Genomic DNA, 7,937 nt, shown 5'->3' on the forward strand with positions numbered 1-7,937 from the left:
TAGGACATTTTTATATTTGAAATTTGTCCTCAAAAAGATACATTTTTGCTGTTGCTCTTAGTGAAAGAAAAAAATCTCTCTGTACAAAGAAATTCCCACTTTTTCTTAGTTTCTACTAAAATATACAGCAACAAATTGCTTTTTATTTTTTTCTATATCCTGTGTACTTGTACACAGTGTACATTCTTTTAAATTATATCATGTATATAGCTATAGTATTTGGTTATGTGAGTCAAACCCTTGAATTCTTAAATATTATGGATATACTTTTTATCATTTATATGCTACAAATTACTCTGATTCTATCTTTGATTGACATGTCTTATCTTGACCATAGATAATTTTGCTTTATGGTTCCTTTCTAATGTTGTCAACAATTTAATCTTTTAGCAATTAAATTTATAAAAGAGAAATTCTATTTACTCGAATAGGTAATAAATTTCCGAACATTTCACCCCCAATAACTGGAGTTTTATAAATTGATCAAGCATCAAATCAGAATCCATCTAAACAGGACTTATACTGAAATAAGTTCACATTACAGAAAAAGTTCCAGAATTTGGCCAAATTGTATGCATGTAATGCTTATTTAATAATAGTCACTATATCATTTTAGATAAGGATACAAAATATGTTTGTAAATTATTTCTTACAAAATGCTAACTTCTAAAGCATTATATTTGAATTCCAACAATAGGAACATTAAATCTTTCCTGTTTCACCTCAAAGTCACAGATCATCACTTTATCCAAAAGGCAAAAGTTCAATTTGAGATTTTTATTAGAGTATACTTTGTAATTAATTGTCCAAAAAGGTCAAGGATAAGAAAGATGTCAAAATAAACAGAAAGGAAGAAATAGAAGGGAAAGCCTCACTTTTCCTTTGTAGTGCCTCTTGCTGTTTTATTCCTAAAGATCCTGACTGACCTTTGAGGAAGTCTAAGTAGTTTTCCTTATGAATCTGGCCGTTGGTGCTTCTCATCACCCCTAGGATCTCTGTGGCTGTGAAGGCAATTCCATATGACATTCTTACCTCCTGTGGCTTGAGTCATGAATTGTTTATGTGACAGTAATTATTGTCTACTTAAATTTAAGAGAGATATTGAAGTGTCCTAAAGGTGATCATAGTTCTGAGTATCTTCAGAGAAAGTTAATATTGCAGGGAGACTGGTAGTGTAAAAATACATTTCTGTGGATTGTTTTCTTGAATGTGCCAAGATCCAATTTGAATTAAATATGGCAGAAATGATGGAGTAAACAGCAAGGCTTTAAATTAATAGTTAGTTACAAGGTAGGTTGGCTCTAAGGTGATTTTAGCTGTGTCAACCAATAGCTTTTATATAGTATATAACAAATCGGTGTTTTGTTATGCTGTGAATTCAGTGTGTTGTGAGAAATTGTTGTGTAAACAATGTTAATTATACTCTTGAGTTTCATTAGTCAGTGTTATTGCCCTTTGCTTTCCTTCCAAAACTGATCTCCTATTATTAGTTTATTCCTTATTATTAATCTCTTATCTCCTTATAATTAGCTCACTAACTTAAAAATTAGATTAATATCAAAATAAGAATGGCAGCACTATGAAGAGTTCATAAAATGCATTTTCCACATTAGAACTAGAATAAAGGTAATTGAACAGTTATTTGCAACACTTCATTGCAACATTTGTGTAACATGTTTAGGATTTCTAAAATCATCTTTTTTAATACAATCCTTAGAAATTCAGAAACTTCCCAAGGATTTACTACATTATAGCATTTGCCTGGTTTTCACTGTGGATTTTAATGAACTTGGGTGTTTACTTTCATAGATATATGGGTTTAATTTGTAATATGTACTTTGGTTCCTCATGAGAGCATTTTGACAAAAAAAAAAGTTATATCTTCACAGTCTTACCAACTTATGTTAGTGACATGTTATCAATATTTAGAAAATATATTTTATGCATGTTAAGTGTGGTCACAATAAATGAAATTGTATTTAAAACTAAGTTTACTACCCATTTTGAATAACCAGACATTCCAAGATCACTTAGATTATCAAATTAATACTTCTATATAATAGCACTTTGGACCAAGGACATCAGCTGGAAAATGATGTATAGAATTGTGTGTCCAGAATGACTTTAGAACCACATGATATAGTGAAAGAGCACTGGACTAGTAGTCTCTACTCTTTTTGGATTCAGAGCTCCTCCCAAATACAATGAGTGGAATGAAACAAGGTGAAAGTATAAACCATCCTTTTGTATCCTGTTTCACTGCTTACAGTGTACTTTGGCATTGCTTTATCTCACCTGATTCTCACAGTAGGAATTCTGAAATCTCTGAGCTACAACATTATCTGCTTTTTTGATCCTACTGTGCTCCTCTTCTACAGTGGAAGGTTTCTCTTTGTTAGTTGGTGGCAGAGTTAACACCATAACCCAGGACTGACTACTACTTAGAGGCACTTTACTTGTATCATGAAATGATTTAAAATCATTGTAAAGTAGCAAAATCTGATAATGACTACCAGCTTTCCTTGTGTTTTAATAACAAAGCCTCCAAATATTCTGAAGAACCTGGATATAAGGTTTGAAGGAATAGATTGGGATTTGAAGAGATCAAATTGTGGGAAATTTGACATTTTTGCAATAAGAAACATTAATTTTAATTTTAATTCACATGTACGTGTACCTATCTGTTTCTTGATGCTTCCAAATAACATCTATAAATATGGTTTTGTAGACATTATATTCTGTTTATATAAATTTATCCACTTAAAGTGGGATCATGTGGTGATAACGCAAAGTTTGACTAAACTTTACTCATTGGTGTTTTCACTGTCTTATTTTCTAAATTTTCTTATTTTTCCATAACCACCTCCATCCTCTATCTTTTCAGTATTAATTTTAAACAGAGAAAGCTTGGTACATTATAAAGATTATTGGCACCATTTATTTTACACAAAGGCTAAAGGTAACTTAGGCTAAAGGTTAACTTTTGGAAATGATGAGCTATTTTCTATATGTGTTTACTTGTGCTTTGTGATATTTCTGGATCATTCCGGTTATAAAGACTTATAATATGTAATATTTCTTGTTACCTGTCAAAAGGTATATTTTAAAGAATGTATAACCAATAGTCCATTCACTTTTTCTTAGTATGTAGAGGATTTGTATCTAACTCCTGAATGTAGTTTGACTGTAGTTTGTCATTGTAAATGGAGCAAAGTGCATTATCTTTGTAGTTATTCGAAGATGTACATTATGTAAGAATTGTAAATATTATTCTTGATTAAGTACTTTGTATACTGAAAAATTACAATAATAAGTCAATAAAAATCTCACCTCTGGCGTAGTTCTTTTATGGTCAGACTTCCAGTTCTGAAACCCATGCAAACATACCTGTTACCATGTTATATCTAAAGTACTACATTCCTTCCCAGACATTTCAGATGGAGTGACACTGGTCCTATTTGCTATTGACTCCAAGCAAAAAAATCTATTTGCTCTTTTAAGTACTTTTCTTCTGTCTGATCCCAGAACTGTTATGGCCCCTAATACATTGGCACTGAATACCCCCAAAAGGCTTCTTTTTTGCCCTTGCTCTGTTTTTTTTTTTTTTTTTTTCCATTAGAATTGACGTATCCATTAAAGATCCTAGTCTATCCTGCACACTCACGCTTTTGGCAAACAAACAGAAATGTGTTTTTATTTGAATTAAGATTGAAGGGATGGAGGGTTGAGAAAACAACTGGAAGTGAATTGCCTGCTTTTGGCTTTCCTTTAGAAGTTAATTGAAAGCAGACACACAGGGGAGCAGGAGAAAAAAAAAAGAAAGGAGACACACAGACTTTTTCCTATGTAACTTGCTCTATTCAACTTCATTTTCAGAATAGTTCTGTGGAGAACTGACATTAATAGTCAATAGATGTTTTAAATGAAAACAAAACAGCCTACTTTCTCTTTATTTCAAAACCAAATGTTTTTTCATTGCAGAAAAATGTTTAAGGATAAGTAAAAAGGAAGATAGTGATTCATAATTCCATCCTCTACTTATTTGGTCCAAAGTGGAATGCACGAGCTATATGTGGCTACCTAAATTATTTAAAATTAGACAAATAATTCCTCTGATACTGCCACATTTTAAGAGCACAACAGCCACATGTGGCTAGTGACTATTATTTTGAACAGGCAGACTGTAGAACATATAGGAGAACATACAGGAGGTTCTATTGGGTAGCCCTGAAAGGGGAACTTACTTATTTGATACATTACCCTTCTAGACTTTTGGGGGTGTGTGTGTTATTATACAGTGAGATTACAGCATTTGTTACCCACTTCTTTTGCTGAGTAGAGAATAGGATTTTTAAAAACATTTTTATTTTAGAAAATTTCAAATGTACAAAAGTAGAGAAAACAACTTCAATAGCTATAAGCTCGTGGCTAACATTGTTTTTTTTTAAATTTATTAATAGTTATTTATCACTCATATTCATAGCTCAGGAACACAGGTCAGTGACAAACGTCTATGTAAATCAGCCCAAAGAAATTCTTTATATTTCAAAATTATTTTACGCTCTGAAAGACACGAGCCTTCCTCATCTCCTCAAAATCTTTCATAGAATCATAATTTCTGTAGAAATCTGCATATGTCTTCTTTCTTGGTTCAGCCACAGCAAACTTATAGAAAACTGCAACCCAATGCAGGGATACAACAAATGCTCCGACAATATGAATCCGCAGGCGCCTGGCCAAGAGGCCACGCATCTGAGGTTTGGCCAAAGCACTGGAAGCCATGGTAGTTACTGTCATTGATGGATTGCCAACCTCAACGCATCCTTCTCCGGCTAACATTGTTTTATTTATACTTTTACCCGTATAACCCTGGGTTTTTTTAGAGCCAGATCCCAGACATTTCACCAGCAAATCATTCAGTTTGTATATCTCTAAAAGATAGACTCTTTAAAAATTCTAATATAACACTCCTTAAGCTATAAAACTACATAATGAGTATTCATATTTTCCTGACCGTCTCAAATGTAATTTTTAAAATAGGCTGAACATGGTGACTCATTCATAACCTTTAATTCCAGCACTTTGGAAGGCTAAGGCAGGAAGATTGCTTGAGGCCAGGAATTGGAGTCTAGCCTGGGCAACATTGTGAGACCCCATCACTACAAAAAATTTAAAAAGTTAAACCAGCATGGTGGTTGCTTCTGTAGTGCCAGCTACTGAGAAGGCTGAGACAGGAGGATTGCTTTAGCCTAGGAGTTTGAGGTTACAATGAGCTATGATCACACCACTGTACTCCAGCCTGGGTAACAGAGTGAGACCTTGTCTCTATAAAAAATGAAAATAAAATAGGTTATGAAAGTCAGAATTCACATTAGTTCCATACCTTGTAGTTGGTTAATATGTTTCTTTGTTTATATGTTTCTCCGCTTTGTTGATGATCATTTAATTCCTTTTTTTTTTTTTTTTGGCCATCATAAACCTAGTTCGTTATTTATCCTTATGGCAAATATTTTATTAGATTCTTAATTATTTCCTTAGATTAATTGCTGGAAGTGAAAATACTGGTTCAATGGACAGATAGATTTGTGACGCTCATTCATTGTGTCAGGTGGTGTGTTAGGTACTAGGGATATTGTGGTAAAAAAGTAGAAATGCATCGTGCTTGCTTTGGCAGCACCTATACTAAAAAGTAGACATGCATCTGGTTCTTGGACTAGGATATAGATAGCCCTTATGGAATCACTGAGGATGGTACCTAACCCAGACACTGGATGGAAAATGTTTAGAGATCATTCAGGTAGGCAGTGACAGGTAAGCCAAGGTTTGAAACAAAGAGGTTGGATAATCTATCCTACTTTACAGATGGGGAAATCACAGAACAGGAAAAACCAATTACTTATAATCTTTGGTCAGAAATCAGAGAACTTGGCCAAAGTTTAAGTTAGAACTGAAGGGTTGTATTTACCACAGTTCTTTGTTTACTTAGCCAGAGTATGATATACCCAGATACGCGTATTTTAAACTGAGAACAGCACATAGTTATAATCTGGCACACTACATGCTGTTTTTTATTTATATATTTTCTTGTTAGAACGTCTGCCCTATGAGGGAAAGAAGTTTTGTTTTTTCACTTCTGTATCTCCAGGTATGCTTGGTATGTTGTACTCAATATCTGTTAAATAAATGACTAACTGGCCACCTGTTTTAGTTTTTAGCCAGTAATCTACTTCAGAAAGGGGCAACAATTTTTCTTTGTGGACAAAGAACTGGAAATGATAAGCTACAACTTGGAGATAAGACCAGCCTCTTGAGTATTTTTTGACTTCAGATGTAAAACATAAATCATCTTGTTATTTATTTCTTATCAATAAATTGAAAGATAAAAAGTTTGTTGAATAATTCTAGAATAAATGGCAGAGGGGGAAAAAACCACTAAATTGATTGTGTAGGTGGGGGACTAAAAGTCACAATTCCTGAATTCTCCTTTATTAATGAGCAAATAATTACAATGAAATTACGGCTACAGCATGTGGCTTGGAGATTCTGTGGAATATATAAGAAGGCTTTAATAGAGATTTGAGGCTTAGTATTTATAAATACCTCAGAAAAGCTATGGCTGCTGAGTTACATTTTTGTACATGTTCGTTGATATTTAGACTTTAAAAAAGGTTTAGCGTCTCCAGCATAGTTTACATTTATTGTTTACTCAGTGCTAGGCATTGTTCTAAGTGCTGGTTATCTACTGCCTCTCATAACCCTACGAGACATAGACAATAGTATTCACTTCGTTTTTCAAATGGGTGTAATTGTATTTCAAAGTGATTAAGAACCTGCTTAAAGTCTAACCACTTGTAGTGGCCCAGAGCTTAACCAGTGTTATATGCTGAAGGTTGTGGTAAAATACATTCCAGGGCTTGAATTACTCCTTTTAAAGCTAATCTTGGCAAAATGCTTGGGCATTGGAAGGAGTAAGACTTGGGTTGAGATCCTGGCTGCATTAATTACTAGCAACTAGGTTTGGGTAATTTTCTAAATCTCAATATCCTCAATTGCAAAATACCTCTTTCTCTCATAGTTGTGAGGAGCAAATGAATTACTCAAGCGTGGTATTTTTTCTTTTTTTTCCAAACTTACTGCAGGTCTGTTTCAGAGGTTTTTTTTTTTTAGAAAAGTCTTGCTCTAATTGAAGAGTTAAAAATGGTATGTACTGTAGTTCTGGGAAAAGTGGGCTTCACCCACACATGAAGAAATGATGACATGGCTTAGAAAGTGGTGAGAGATCAATTTGTATGCGCACTTGTTTATGTATTTTCACCTCCATCTCTTTTATTTATTTAGTTTTGAGACAGAGTCTCACTGTTGCCCCTGGTAGAGTGCTATGACATCATAGCTCACGGTAACCTCAAACTCTTAGGCTTAAGAGATTCTCTTGCCTCAGCCTCCAGAGTAGCTGAGACTAGACAGGCTCTGGCCACAATGCCCGATTATTTTTAGGGACGGAGTCTTGTTCTTGCTCAGGCTAGTCTGGAATCCATGAGCTCAGGCAATCCACCCGCCTCAGTTTCCCAGAGTGCTAGGATTACAGGCTTGAGTCACCGCACCTGGCCTTCCTCCATCTCTTGTAAACATGCAGGCCACTTTTTTGTATATGCTTACTTCAGAACTATAGGCACATAATAATTAGAAGATTGAGGTGAATGAGTTTTTATCTACTTTGCAGTGTCCAGCGGTCTAGGGTCAACACTGCCACTGGCTAGCTGTCTGACCTCAGGCAAGGTAAATGACCTCAGCTAAGAATGTACAAAACTCCCTGGTACACATCAAGGCTTTTGATAAAATGTCAAAGTTTGTTTCAAAAGCAAAAACGGGCTCGGCGCCTATAGCTCAACCGGCTAAGGCGCCAGCCGCCTACACCTAAGGTGGCGGGTTCGAATCCC

The sequence above is a fragment of the Otolemur garnettii genome, unplaced genomic scaffold (genome assembly GCF_000181295.1).
Source record: "Otolemur garnettii isolate 467f Iridium unplaced genomic scaffold, OtoGar3 scaffold00060, whole genome shotgun sequence".
NCBI classification, from domain to species: domain Eukaryota; kingdom Metazoa; phylum Chordata; class Mammalia; order Primates; family Galagidae; genus Otolemur; species Otolemur garnettii.